Raw genomic sequence first — 15,824 nt, 5'->3', positions numbered from 1 at the left:
TTCAAGAATTGAATTGTAATTTAAGAGCCAGTTTCAATTCAATTCTGGAATTTTGCACAAGCCTGCTACTGACACCACCAGCAGTAACAACTGCCACGGTTCGACAGCACAATGTGCCCCGTTGTTGTTTGCTGACAACATGCATAGTATCAAATATACGCTGCTGGTCATAAGGGCTGTTGGTAGAGAATAACTTGCAGATGCACACGGCATCGTCCGGGAAGTCAACGACACTAATGTGAATATTATGAGCAACTATCCACGTATCACATCACAAAACAAATCATGATTCCATTCCATTCACTCTGATCTGCTCATGATCTGTGTGGTGGCCAAACAACCCGTAGACCGCCACAGAGGCTTCCAGGAAGATGTTTTAATGGTTTAAGGGTTTAACCCTGCATTGAAACTGAACGGAGCGTATCTTCCAAACAAGGGCCACGCCTTCCCCGCGAACACGGGAAGCACACACGCACCGCACTTCAGACATAAACCATTTCCAAATATGGCCGTACACAGTGAGTGCCGTAGTCCATGCACGCGCGTGTCGCTCTCTTGACTACAGTCTTACGACTATTGTGTATTCGTCGAAACACATATTTGCCCTAATTATTTTAAAAAGTCACCGAGAATACAGACTGAGAGGTGAGAGCACTCAAACCTATTCGAGAACACATAGCGATACAGTGTTCGCTTTGCCTGCCTCAGACAGTTTAACTGTACGGTGGGATGCTGCCTGCGCGATCAGGCCCCTCCTCTGGCTGAGGGGCCACGGGGAGTCCCGCCGACCAATAGCACGCTCGCTCTGGACTGGTGGGGAATCCTGCGCGCTGCCAGAGGAGAGACAGAGCTCGCGGACGCCGGAGAAAATTAGCGGAGCTGCAAGCTGAGGACCGCGCGCACTGCTGAGTTTCTGCTCCCCATCGCCCCGTGCCACAAACCAAACGGCCTCCCTTCAGAGGAATATTGGACTAAGCTTGTCGGAGCAAGGATGCAGGACTGACGGCGCAGAAGCTCTCCAAGTAAGGTAAGCCGGCGGTGGGGTACCAACAGCAGATGTTGCAGTGCGCTCGAGCGGCATGAAAGCCAGAGACTATGGGATAGGCTATAGAGGTTGGGCACGAGAGCTCTGGGTTGACATGACTGATAGCTGCCACGTTCATTGCGTAACCTACTGAAGAAAGAGAACATAAAAAAAAGCAGAGAAGGAAATTGGGTTCGTGCACTCTGTGGTGTCTTCCGTGTCAACAGGAGCCCGGCAGCTGTGTCAACAACTTGACAGCTATTGGAACTTTTATGATCTGATCAGCTAGTCCCGTCACATAGACACACGCGCGCGCGCGCGCATCACTCTGAAGCAGCGATCAAACCAGCGGGCGAGCAACGCATCGACCCCTTATATATCTTGGAACGACTTCAGCTGATGCGTGAACGTTCGCTGACCGTGAATACGTGTCCTGGAGCAGAATTCGCCGGGCGCTATCACGTTTACACTAAAAGCAGTCGCGCGAGGTGTAATTAACCTCACGAGAGTTGCAGAGCGGGACAGCGGGGCTGGGATGCATGCCGCTCGAGCGCCAGCGATGCCAAATCAAGTGCAAATCCCTCGTGAAAAAGTGTCCTAGCGCTACACTAACAAACTCATCTCATTAACTCCGTGTAGCCTGCACTAAGAACACGAGTACATCAGTGCGCGTGAGCAGCGACCTGGGAGAAATGCATTATCTATCTGCATATAGCAATCAAATCTCAACTGGATGGTTTCTTTTTATGTAGTCTACGTCATAAGGTATAAGGTTTTGTTTTTAATTAAAAAAAAAACGTGTGTGTGTTTGCTGGGGGTCAGACTATTTTTTGAGAGGTTTTGCTTATACTTGATCATGTTTCCATGACACCCCCAACGCTAATGGCCGGTACGGATTACGGATATCTATGAGCTGGAACGGCCCGCTCTGTTTCATTGATTTTCCCGATTGATTATGATGTTGGCAACCCGGCTCTATTTGGCCAGAAGAAGCGTGTGTTCATAGCTTCCACTGCTCTCCTGAGCTGGTGGAGGCTGCTGAGCGATTCAAATCAGGGTGCAACTTTTCGGTTCATGTAATGCGTATAGTGCCTTTTGACTGGTGATGCTTGGAGACTGGCTACATCCCTCTCTAGGAGCATTGGCGAAAAGGTTTAATGCTCAGATACTGAACCTCACAAATTACCCACATGGCAAATTGAGTTGACATACAGCAGGCCCTGCCTCCATTCAGCGAATGAAAGCATCAGTTACAAACCAATAGCCTACTACCCAGATGAAATGGATACTGATCAGGTTAGGGTTAGATATACACATATTCCCGCCTCGGTCTCCTTTTCATGACACCGAGTCCTTTTGAATAAAGATGATGTGCCAAATTGGGACTATGTGAGGAGTAAGACGACGGGTTTGAGCTTCACATGGGGCAATAATTTGCCATTTCTTCAGTGGACGCGCATCAGCTGAGCTCACAAATGGGCTAACTCGAATCGCAGCAGTCATTTGATTCATAGCAGATCAGGCGTCTCTGTGTTCTTCAGAGGAGATATTTCACGCGAGGCTTCTTGTATGTTGTTTGTTTGACGTAACGTCAGTTGGCACGGGCAGACACTTAGAGGGGAGGCAGATAATGCTCAAAATTGGGGATTATAACTAATTGCTCGAGGCTCAGCTATTTTAGCTGTTTTATGCCTCTACAAATCCGTCTTTTCAGTGTCACACAAAGGCTCGGATAATGGGGAAGTGTTGATATGTTTCATGATTATCCGTCCTAGTTGCTGTGTTTAAGGCTGTCGCAGAGTCCTACCCATCGCGACGTAGAAAAAGTCGATAGACCGTGTGACGGAGCATCTGCCGTGAAGTCAGGTTTCTCTCGAGCCCCTTGATGTCGGGCCTCGAATATCATTATCGGGGTATGTCGCTGACGTCACTCGCACCGGAGGTGACAACCTGCCAGCCAATCTTGTTGGTGTTTTAATTAACGAATCACACCATCGGTAACTATGGAACCGAAACACAAGGCTTTGAAGTGCTCCTTTTTTGCCATAGTGTTTTCAGGAAAGCAGCGCCTTGTTGAGGTCTATTTGGCAAACGCGCTGTGGGGAGGTAGTCCAAAATGCAAATCGGCTCCTTTCAGAAGATCAAAGTAACCAAATTACTTTTCCAGCTTCAAGGTGTCTTTGGCTGGAGATGCACAGATTATAGGGTGTCCTGATTACTCAACACGTGTTCATAACTCAGATTGTAGAATTATCCAAACATCAGTGTGTTTAACACTTCTGTACTTATGAAAAGCATAATAGTCATATTAGCTTCTCTCAGCAGTGTGATTGACAAGGCAGAACTGTCTAATATAATATTCTGAACAGAAGGTTACAGTATATCTATGACTGTACCACAGGGCTGTTCACTATGATGATATGTCCGTCGATAGCCTGCATAGTATTCAATGGAGAATCATGCCTGTATACACACACACACACATGTAATCATATGACATATGGCATACACACACACACACATACACACATGCACACATACACATACACACACACACACTCACAAACACAGATGTACAGATGACATATGAAACAGTCTCATACATACAGGTGCACACACACACACACACACACACACACACACACACACACACTCACTCAAAGTCCTACTCATGTAAAACCTATAAAGCCCCTCTTCCCCCACAGCCGCTCACTAAACCACTCGGCAATACGGCAATAAAAGGACCATTTTGCATATTGCATGTCAATATCGGCAGTTTGCGGAGTGTTAAGTTTGATGGAGGTTCTGTGTGTGTGTGTGTGTGTGTGTGTGTGTGTGTGTGTGTCTGCCATCACCACACACACACACACACACACACAAACACACACAGACACACACACATACACATTTAATCAGCAGCTGTTATGTGCACCAGGGAGGGAGTTCACAACATTAACTCCCACTGGAGCTTTCACAGTAGCTGGAGACTCGCCATCATCCCCCCCACTATAACACACACACACATACACACACACACACACACACACACACACACACACACACACACACATACATACATACAGTAGACACATATGGCACCTCCCCCCCAACACACACTCACACCCATATTCATGAACACACACACACTTACAGTCTTTGCTAAACATTGCTAGGGTGTGTGTGTGTGTGTATCATCCCCCCACTATGTGCATACATGCAGCTTTACGATCGCTGGTGAAGGTGTACAGTCTTTGCTAAACATTGCATGGCCTTGGCACAGGTGTGCTTCACTCATGGCCTTGGCACAGTGGCGGCACGCCCTTGCCGACTCATGGCGATTTTAACTGCCCACCCATCAGGGCGGTCATTATGCCCACAATTAATCTGCCCCGCCACCGCTGTGGACGATCACCCACATATGCAGCCATCCTAACACCACTAATTCCCCTGCACACACACAGACACACAAACATGGCCTAGTTCATATGGGGCCACTCCACACCCATTATGTTATGTTATGTTATGTTTATGTTATGTTTATATTTATGTTATGTTATATTTATGTTTATGTTATGTTATGTTATGTTTATATTTATGTTTATATTTATATTTATATTTATGTTTATGTTTATGTTAATGTTTATGTTATGTTATGTTATGTTATGTTATGTTATGTTATGTTTATGTTATGTTTATATTTATATTTATGTTATGTTATGTTTATATTTATGTTTATGTTTATGTTACTTATGTTACGTTATGTTATGTTATGTTTATATTTATGTTTATGTTTATGTTATGTTATGTTATGTTATGTTATGTTATGTTATGTTTATATTTATGTTTATGTTTATGTTATGTTATGTTTATGTTATGTTATGTTTACCCATACTTCAGATACTTTTTCTAAACTCTTAACACAGACTCACACCTACAAAACACAATTGGCCAAATGGATAATTTTCTTCTCAAAAACACATTTTGTTAAATATATACTAACTCTTCATTTCAATACAGAACACATCTTTCTCTGCACACAACTTTACCAAAACACTGGAAATCTGACTCAAAATGAAATTATTCTGTCAAAGAATAACACTTGTTTTCACTTCACAAGGTACATGCAGTCAATCAAAGTACACCAGGTTTCAAAATACTGGCTATTGTTGACATTACAAAAACTGCATAGACTTGTATGTTCCAGTTTTACAAGTATTTGCATGCAAAACATGCTATCCGTTTTTACACTAAATTTCTTGGTTGGGAACTGTATGTCCACATGTAATGTTCACATTCAAATGCATTCCAGTAAAAAGCAAATCAGTTTTTTCCCTTTACTGTTTACAGGTACAGTAGAAATACTGTTTACAGTAGGATAGAACAGAAAAGGTTTTACAGTATTGCTTACAGTGAACAAAATATCCATGAAACACATAAAAGCTGAACAAAAAACAACAGCAAAAAGCCCAGATAAAAGGGGGACTAAAAATAACACAAAATTACTGTATCTAATCTCTACGATCTTCAGAGTTAGGCATACGTTTTCATCAACATCGCATCTGATCAGATCTGATGCACCTGGGATAAAACCATTTGGAAGCAGAGCAGAAGCAGAGAGTTTTTATACTGTATCTAAGGTTTGGAATATTGTGTTTTGCTATTGTGGGATGTTGTGTGTTAACATTTGTAAATACTACAAAAACAATCCATAGTTTTGTTGGGAGGTATAGCTTGTCTGTTAAGAAAATGTAAGCATTGTGGAAATGTGTTCACTGGCTGCATATTGTATGAAAACGACATGAAATGTGTGAATGGTATGGCCACAAAAGACCGACGCTGTGCTAATTGTGTTTAGAGTTTTGAAAATGTGACAACTGGTTAGACACGCTGAAAAAACGCTGAAAAAAACTGTAAATTAAAATTGCTCAGCTTTTCGAACAGCTACCTACCTACCAATACTATAGTATTAAAGTAGCACAATGTAGGAGGTCCCGTTTTGTAAATGTTCTTTTTGTCCATTTTCAACATACTGGGTACCCATATTGTACCCATTTTATACCCATATTGTACCCATTTTGTCAGTCAGTGTAGCATTCAAATGAGTCTGAAGCCGTCACTGTAAGGTAAAAGAACTTGATTGTGTTGCTTTGATTGCAGAGTAATATACTAAACAACGAAGATGGGAATTTGCATGCAGTGAATCAGGATGGGGTTGGGGCTCTGCTCCGTCACTAGAGAATACACATGTGCATCAGGGTGTACATGGGATGGGGTTGGGGCTCTGCTCCGTCAGGGTGTAGATAAGATGGAGTTGGGGCTCTGCTCTGTCACAAGAGAATATTATAATGTGAATCAGGGTGTAGATGAGATGGAGTTGAGAATATTCTAATGTGCATCAGGGTGTAGATGAGATGGGGTTGAGAATATTCTAATGTGCATCAGGGTGTAGATAAGATGGAGTTGGGGCTCTGCTCCGTCACTACAGAATATTATAATGTGCATCAGGGTGTAGATGATATGGGGTTGGGGCTCTGCTCCGTCAGGGTGTAGATGAGATGGGGTTGGGGCTCTGCTCCGTCACAAGAGAATATTATAATGTGAATCAGGGTGTAGATGAGATGGAGTTGAGAATATTCTAATGTGCATCAGGGTGTAGATGAGATGGAGTTGAGAATATTCTAATGTGCATCAGGGTGTAGATGAGATGGGGTTGAGAATATTCTAATGTGCATCAGGGTGTAGATAAGATGGAGTTGGGGCTCTGCTCCGTCACTTCAGAATATTATAATGTGCATCAGGGTGTAGATGATATGGGGTTGGGGCTCTGCTCCGTCAGGGTGTAGATGAGATGGGGTTGGGGCTCTGCTCCGTCACAAGAGAATATTATAATGTGAATCAGGGTGTAGATGAGATGGAGTTGAGAATATTCTAATGTGCATCAGGGTGTAGATGAGATGGAGTTGAGAATATTCTAATGTGCATCAGGGTGTAGATGAGATGGGGTTGAGAATATTCTAATGTGCATCAGGGTGTAGATAAGATGGAGTTGGGGCTCTGCTCCGTCACTAGAGAATATTATAATGTGCATCAGGGTGTAGATGAGATGGGGTTGGGGCTCTGCTCCGTCAGGGTGTAGATGAGATGGGGTTGGGGCTTTGCTCCGTCAGGGTGTAGATGAGATGGGGTTGGGGCTCTGCTCCGTCACTATAGAATATTATAACGCTGCTGTAGACTCCAAGTGTGTGTTTCACACCACCCCGTTGGTAGAGGCTTACATTTATCGTTACACTGTCATAAGGGTGTGTACATGTGTGCGTGTGTGTGTGTGTGTGTGTCATGAGTGTGTGTGTGTGTGTTTGGATGTGTGTGTGTGTATGTGCGCATGTGTGTGTCATAAGGGTGTGCGTGTGTGTGTGTGTGTGTGTGTGTGTCATAAGGGTTGGAGAAAGTCAAGTCTAGGTGAACATTTTTTTTTGTGTGTATAAACTCTAGGAGATGCTTTGCCCTGTCCCCCTCCCTGACTGCACAGTGAGTCTGTGATGGCCAGACAGATATAAATGTGCCTTGTTGTGGCCATATCAATCCCCACATAAAATGCCATCGCTGTGGTCTATATCTGGAGTGCTCCTGAGGGTGATCTGCGGTGCCCGGAATGTGCTTTCCTCCGATCGATTCTCATAAGTGAGCCTCTCCACTTCACCAGGGCAGATGGACAGGCTCCAGTCTCTTCATGTCCAGACTAGAGACAGGATTGTTTGCAACCACAGCTGCATGCGGCCCTCGTCTCTCTGCTGCGCTGTACAGATGTGCGTCTTTAGTTCCTCTTCCTCACACCTTCCTCCTCCTCGTCCTCCTCCTCTTCCTCCCTCTGCTCTTGCTGTGTTCTATGTCTGACTCTTCGTCTTTAGTCATTGTTGCATTCTACTTCTTCCTCTTCCTCACCTTCCTCCTCCTCCTCTTCCTCCTCTCCATGGTCTTCCTCTCCCATATGTTGGTTTCCTGAGCAGAAGGGGGGGAGATGATGTAACACAGCGTAAGACGGCGGCCTCGCACTACAAACTTCACGTCTGCACCCAGCCGAACAGGATGTTGGCAGAATGGTGCTTTCAAAGGGCTTCAGATGAGCACAAAGTGAGGGCTTCAAGGCTGAGAAGGAGAGAGAGAGAGAAAGAGAGAGAGAGAGAGAGAGAGAGAGAGAGAGAGAGAGAGAGAGGGAGAGAGAGAGAAAGAGAGCGAAAGAGGGACAAAAGCACATAGCTTCATCCCAAATACAGTGTTGGCCAAATTAACACACATGAAGCAAATCATTTTTATGATGATTTTTGCCAATTCATTCATTTTGTAGTATAAATATGGTCTGAACTGCTTTTACACTAAAAATGGATGTGGGACCAGGCTGGTCAGGAAGCAGCTGAATTCTGGGAATGTGTATTCATGTGGCCAACACCCAATCAGAAGACAGTGAAGCAGCACCAGGGTGGCGCTGTGACCCGGATGGACCCATTACAGAGCTGATTGCTGTGTGTGTGTGTGTGTGTGTGTGTGTGTGTGTTTTGACAGGGCCTTCTCTTCTGAGCAACACAGAGGCAAATAAGTGCTGCGCAGCTCTCATGAGTGTAACAGGCGAAAATAATGTGCTGAAACGAACACGAGCGGAAACAATGCGTTTCAGAGTCTCTGCCAGGGCTGTGGCGCTGCGCACAGACACACACACACACACACACACACACACACACACACACACACAGGGCTGTGGTGCACCGTACACCACACACACACACACACGCACACAGGGCTGTGGCGCACCTCACAGACACACACACACACACACACACACACACACGCACACAGGGGTGTGGCGCACCTCACAGACACACACACACACACACACGTACACAAGGTTGTGGCACACCGTGGGCTCACACACACACACACACAGGCTGTGGCGCTCCTCACAGACACACACACACAGGGTTGTGGCACACAGTGGGCTCACACACACACACACACAGGGCTGTGGCGCACCGTGAGCTCACTGTGGGCACTTGCCAACTGCACAACACAGCTCCATTCAAATCACACACACACACACACACATACATACTTTTAGGCTGAAAAGACATTAAAAATATATATATTTTAGAACCACCTGAAGAGTGTGGCAACTGCAATTTAATTGATATTACCTGAAATACACAATTTAATAACTTTTCACATATATTCTAGTTGGCTTTATTAATTTTCAAACAATGAGTCAGAAAGTTTTTCGATTGTACAAACATATATCATTTTGCCCTCTTAACTTAAATCCAGCTGCCCTTGTTTGTAGTGAGAGGCTGATGAGGTTCTGATGTATACACTACTCATGAGTGTGTGTGTGTGTGTGTGTGTGTGTGTGTGTGTGTGTGTGTGTGTGTGGCGTAGCGTGTGTGTGTGTGTGTGTGTGTGTGTGTGTGTGTGTGTGTGTGTGTGTGTGTGTGTGTGTGTGTGTGTGTGTGTCGCCCTCCATTCTAGAGCACTGTACAGCGCACTCTAAATGCGTTATTATGCGTAAATGCTCACACATTGAGCTGGGGGAGGGGCCAAGGTTAGTAAGGCAGAGATGTGAAAGACTGTGAAATGAAAGGGGGAAGAGAGAGGGAGGACAGAGAACGAGTTGAAGGAAGAGAGGAAAAACGGGGGAAGAGAGGGAGGACAGAGAACGAGTTGGAGGAAGAGAGGAAAATGGAGAGAGAGTTTGCAGGGTGGGAACCTGGTGCGGTGAGCTGTTTCACAGTCATCTGCACAGCCATTCACCCTTTATCTGAGGGGTACACACACATATACACACACACACACACACAGAGAGAGAGAGATGAGAGACTCACAGATATATACAAATGTACACACACTCAAATATATACAGATGCAGACACGCACACACACATGCACACACACATGTTCACACACACACACACACAGAAAGTAGAGGCTTTTTTTCTCTCTCTCTCTCTCTCTCTCTCTCTCTCTAACAGAAGGAAAGAGGTCTGTTTGACTGTGGGGAAGGGGAGCTGGATGTAACCCAAGAGCAGCACACACACACACACACACACACACACACACACACAGGCCCGCGTTTGGCCCAGTGCTGGCCCAGATCCACTACAGCATCAGCGCCAGCTCAGTTCTGGATGCGCATATGAGTCTGTGGCTCATGCCTGATTAGCATACATTAATTCACTTATTTATAGCGGATTAAACAAGAGTGTGGCAAACGGATCGGCCTTCCACACACACACACATAAACACACACACTTTTCTTCTCACGCATCCCAGTGTGCCAGTGTGACACAAATCTAATGAATAAATCAAATAATGTGCAGGTGGATTTATTAAGCAGTGAGTCCATCATGAAAGCAGGGCACATTATCGTAATGTGCATACTCATGGAGACGAGGGGGGGGTATCTACGCTAGCTTAGCCTCTTAGCCTCCGACCTGACAGCCAACAGAGGAACTGATGATGTGTGATGAAAGGTTGTGACACACACACTCACACACACACACACACACACACTCACACACACTCTGACCTGACATATCAGAAGCAGTGGTAATGTGTGCTGAAGGGTTGTGACACACTTGTTAATGAGACCCCTCACTGCACTCTCTGAGCTGCAGCTCTGGTGAACAGCCATCTGAGTCCTGTGGGCTTTCGGAAATAGATACCTTGTCTTGAAAGTAATGTGTGTGTGTGTGTGTGTGTGTGTGTGTGTGTGTGTGTGTGTGTGTGTGTGCAGAGAGGAGGGAAGAAAGGAGGGAGGGGGGACAAGCTGAATGGAGATGATGAGGAGGAGGATGAGGAGGAGGACGAGGAGGAGGATGAGGAGGAGGAGGATGAGGAGGAGGATGAGGAGGAGGACGAGGAGGAGGACGAGGAGGAGGATGAGGAGGAGGACGAGGAGGAGGACGAGGAGGGATTGGCTAGTGGAGAGGTCTGCAGGGTGTGTGTGTGGAGAGGTCTGCAGGCCGGGTGTGTGTGTGTGGAGAGGTCTGCATGGCGGTGTATATGTGTGTGTGTGTGTGTGTGTGTGTGGAGAGAGGTCTGCAGGCCGGGTGTGTGTGTGTGGAGAGGTCTGCAGGGCGTGTGTGTGTGTGTGTGTGTGTGTGTGTGTGTGTGTGTGTGTGTGGAGAGAGGTCTGCAGGGTGGGTGTGGGTGTGCGGAGAGGTCTGCAGGACAGGTGTGTGTGTGTGTGTGTGTGTGTGTGTGTGTGTGTGTGTGTGTGTGTGTGTAGAGAGGTCTAAGGTGATGAATGAATGATTGAAGTGAGCAGGATGACACAGCCACAGGGTAAAGATGGGGGAAGTGGAACAGACACACAAAGAAAGAAAAAATGGTTCCGCTTTTCTCTCTCTCTCTCTTGCTCCTCCCATATCCAATTTCCTGTCGTTTTTTTCTCTCCCACTACCTTCCCCCCCTCTCTCTCTCTCTCTCTCTCTCTCTCTCTATCCTTTCAGCTCCCTCTGTTTCCTCTGCTCTCCCTCCCTTACCATCCTCTCTCCTCTTCTTCCTCCTCTTACGTCCTCTCCTCTCAATCTATCATTTTGTCTATTCCGCTCTCCTCTTCTCTCCTTTCCTCTCTTCTCTTCTTCTCTGTCCTCTCCTCTCCTCCTCTCCTTTGTCCTTTCCTCTCCTCTTCTCATCCTCCTTTCCTCCTCTCCTCTTCTCCTCTGTCCTCTCCTCTCCTTTGTCCTCTCCTCTCATCCTCCTCTTCTGTCCTCCTGGCTAGTATGGCTGTGATCCGTGAGCCTTGTATGGCCCGTATAGTGCTAGGAGCAGACCTGGCCCATATAGTGCTGGGAGCAGACCTGGCCCGTATAGTGCTGGGAGCAGACCCCTCAGCTTGTATGGCCCGTATAGTGCTGGGAGCAGACCCCTCTGCTTGTATGGCCCGTATAGTGCTGGGAGCAGACCGTATGTATGGCCCATATAGTGCTGGGAGCAGACCTGGCCCGTATAGTGCTGGGAGCAGACCGTATGTATGGCCATTGCTAGTGCTAGGAGCAGCCAGTATGTATGGCCCATATAGTGCTGGGAGCAGACCTGGCCCGTATAGTGCTGGGAGCAGCCCGTATGTATGGCCCATATAGTGCTGGGAGCAGACCTGGCCCGTATAGTGCTGGGAGCAGACCCCTCTGCTTGTATGGCCCATATAGTGCCGGGAGCAGACCTGGCCCGTATAGTGCTGGGAGCAGACCTGGCCCGTATAGTGCTGGGAGCAAACCTGGCCCGTATAGTGCTGGGAGCAGACCCAGACCCCTCTGCTTGCTTGGATTAGGATGGAGAACGGAGGGCCAGCACTCAGTGACCTCTGAATTATTCATTAAAACCTGAAGGCGTTGTTTGCAAGGCATCATGGTCTGAATGACATTTGCCAGCTCTGTCTCTGTCTTTCTCTCACTCTCTCCATCTCTCTCTGTCTTTCTCTATCACTCTCTCCATCTCTCTCTGTCTTTCTCTATCACTCTTTCCATCTCTCTCTGTCTCTCTCTCGCTACCTCTCTCTCTATCCCTCTCTCTCTCCATCTCTCACCCTCTCTCTCTCTCCATCTCTCTCGCTCCCTCTCTTTCACTCCCTCTCTCACTCCCTCTCTCGTTCCCTCTCTCTCTCTCTCCATCTCTCTCGCTCCCTCTCTCTCATCCCTCTCCCTCTGTTTGCTGCAATATTGATATGGAAAGAAATGCTTTCTGGGTTGCTGTCTTGTTTGTTTGTTTGTTTATATCCCTGTGCCTGTTGTCAAGCAGTCATCACAGCTGTAGGTGCTGAATTAGATGCTGGGATATTGGAAACGGTGAATGGAATGCTGGGATATGAGTGTGTGTTTTTTTTCCAGCTGAACGGAGCGCGATGCCATCCCGCAGAGACACATCACACACACACACACACACACACACACCCCAGCTGAACGGAGTGCGATGCCATCCCGCAGAGACACATCCCTCTGCTCAGGTAATCAATACCTGTTCCTAGGCATTTGGAGGCTGGCCAGACACGAGCGTTAGGATTCTTCAGCGCCGTCAAGACTCTTCATCACCGTAATAAACAGTTATAGGGCCGTCTCGGCCACTTCAGGGACCCGCCGAACACACACACACTAGGAGCACACACACACCAGTTATAGGGCCGTCTTGGGCACACACACACACACACTAGGAGCACACACACACCAGTTATAGGGCCGTCTCGGGCACTTCAGGGACCTGCCGGAGCGCGTGGGGAGTGTGTCAGAGCACACACACACGCACGCACACACACACACACTAGGAGCACACACACACACACTAACACTGGTTTGGACTTCAGCATAATCTCATTCATTAGAAAGCAAAGCCCAGACGCTAATAGTGGAATGATAACTTTGTGTGTGTGTTTTATTTTCTTTTTTTGTGTGTGTGTGTGTGTGGGGGGACATTTACCTGGGTGTGCACTTCTAGTCCCAGGCTATTAAGATGTCAGATGAGTATAGGTGATTGAGGTGGGGGTGTATTGCATTATGGGTGATTGAGGTGCCTTCAAGGGGTGGTGTGCTGGTCATCTGTCCTGCATTTGCAAACACACAGATGGAGATTGGACAGGCCCCAGATGCTCTCTGCTGCTTCTGCACTGTAGAGAAGAGCAGGCAACACCACCCAGGCACAGGAATTTGGTAGATGGGGGAGGGGGGCTGTATTGTGAGGTAGATTAGGGTGGGGTAGATTAGGGTGGTGGTGGTGGTAGATTGGGGGGGGTAGATTGTGAGGTAGATTACAGTGAGGAAGAAGTGAGGTAGGTTAGGGTGATGGTGGTGGTGGTAGGGGTGTATTGATAGATAGATAGATAGATAGATAGATAGATGGATAGTAGATAGATAGATAGATAGATAGATAGATAGATAGATAGATAGATACTTTATTGATCCCCAAGGGGAAATTCAAGAGGTATTGTAAGGTAGATTAGAGTAGTAGTATATCATTGACTTTCTGTTAAAATAAGCCCCGCCCACTGAAACATCATAAATCACGTCATAACCACGCCCTCTTTTAATGCAAATTAGCCACGTGGTTGTCACCATATGTTGTTTGTTATTGTTTTGGTGAGTCACGTGAGTGACGTCAAACAAGGCCCCCCCTCCTTGGCAGCCATATTGGATGTTGAGTCATGTGACCGTCATGTGACTGGTGTCAAACAATGCCACGCCCCCATGGCAGCCATTTTGTATGTAGAGTCATGTGACAGTGTCATGTGACAGTCATGTGACTGGTGTCAAACCCCACGGCGGCCATATTGGCCTTCAAATCCACATGTGTGTTTTGTTGTTATTAGCCTATTATGTGTCATGTGATAAACTTTGTATGAAATGTATAGGAGTGTTAATACCTGAAAATTAACATATAGTACGTTACTAGCATAGCCAATAACTTGTGTTTAGCATGTTGTTAGTGGTTTTGGTTGAAAAAATGTGTTAGCTAGATGCTATGCATTGTAATGTAACCTTTATAAGTGAATTCATGGTGGTCCTAGGTGACCAAAATGATAGTCTATGAACCCCATACTTTGTAGGGGTGGTGTTTTGTCAGGGCATGTCTCTGAATGTATTGTTTGAGACCCTTTTCATGTGGGGGGTCTGCCTACTACCTACGTACACTAGTGCTGATAACATTGTAAAAGAACTGTTTATGAGTAGTGACGCCTGTATGCAGACACATGGTCATCTATAAACCCTTTTGTGTGAGGGCGTGGTTATGACGTGATTTATGACGTTTCAGGGGGCGGGGCTTATTTTGACAGAAAGTCAATGATATACTACTACTGATTAGGGTAAGGTAGATAAGGGTGGGGTAGATTAGGGTGGGGTAGATTAGGGTGAGGTAGATTAGGGTGGGGTAGATTAGGGTGGTGGTAGGGGTACTTTGTGAGGTAGATTACAGTGAGGTAGAAGTGAGGTAGGTTAAGGTGGTGGTGATGGTGGTAGGGGTGGTGATGGTGGTGATGGATTCCTCCACCTTACAGCAGACCAGCAGTGGTCATCCAGTGGTCAGACAGAGTTGGAGAAAGCACTCATGACACTGGGCCGATTCATTGTTGTACTTTCAAATGGATTGGCCCCATGGAATGGTTCGTCCCAGGTCCAGCTGGCCCTGATATAGACCCAGAAGATATCATATCCCTGAATTTCTCGCGTCCTTTCATCAACACCAACACAACACACACAAACACCAACACAACACACACATTCACTGATATCACACTAACCCCACAACGTCTGCTGTGACCTGTCTGAGCCTGAAGGTAAAGTCAATACATTATTTATATGGTCATGCTCACAGACACACGCACACATAGCACATGCTCACAGACACACGCACACACACACACACCCACACACACACACACACCCATGGCCTTAGATCTCTCTCTCTATCGTTCCTGTTATAATTACCATCACAGCATGGAACTGCACAGCACAATCAAGATTCAGACTCATGCACATAAACACACAGGCATGCAAATAGGCTCAAAACATGCATACACACATACACACATGCATACATATGAACACTGCATACACTGCACACATGCATACACATAGACACAAACACACATCGCTGGGGTCAGACTGGGAACAAAATTTGGCCCTGGCAATTTTCGGCACTGGACCGACGCACCCCCCCCCCCACCCCCCCGCACAAAAAAATCCCCCCTGATTCCCCCCATAAATAACAAACACCCAGGCCTATTATGCTGTAGCAACACTTCATAAACTGAACCCAAACATTAAAC

General features: G+C 46.5%; 1 protein-coding gene across 1 annotated transcript in view; it reads left to right on the top strand.

Annotated features, from left to right (window-relative positions):
- The first annotated feature begins 569 nt into the window (after nt 1-569).
- dlgap3 (discs, large (Drosophila) homolog-associated protein 3) overlaps nt 570-15,824 on the top strand; it is a 205,072-nt gene continuing 189,817 nt past the window's right edge. Inside the window, 1 exon segment of the mRNA XM_048229621.1 lies at nt 570-1,027. The gene's annotated coding sequence lies outside the window, so the exon portion shown is untranslated.

This window comes from Alosa alosa, chromosome 20 (genome assembly GCF_017589495.1).
Source record: "Alosa alosa isolate M-15738 ecotype Scorff River chromosome 20, AALO_Geno_1.1, whole genome shotgun sequence".
NCBI classification, from domain to species: Eukaryota; Metazoa; Chordata; class Actinopteri; order Clupeiformes; family Clupeidae; genus Alosa; species Alosa alosa.
Note: the sequence above shows the minus strand (reverse complement) of the source record. Positions and strands in the feature narration are given on the sequence as shown.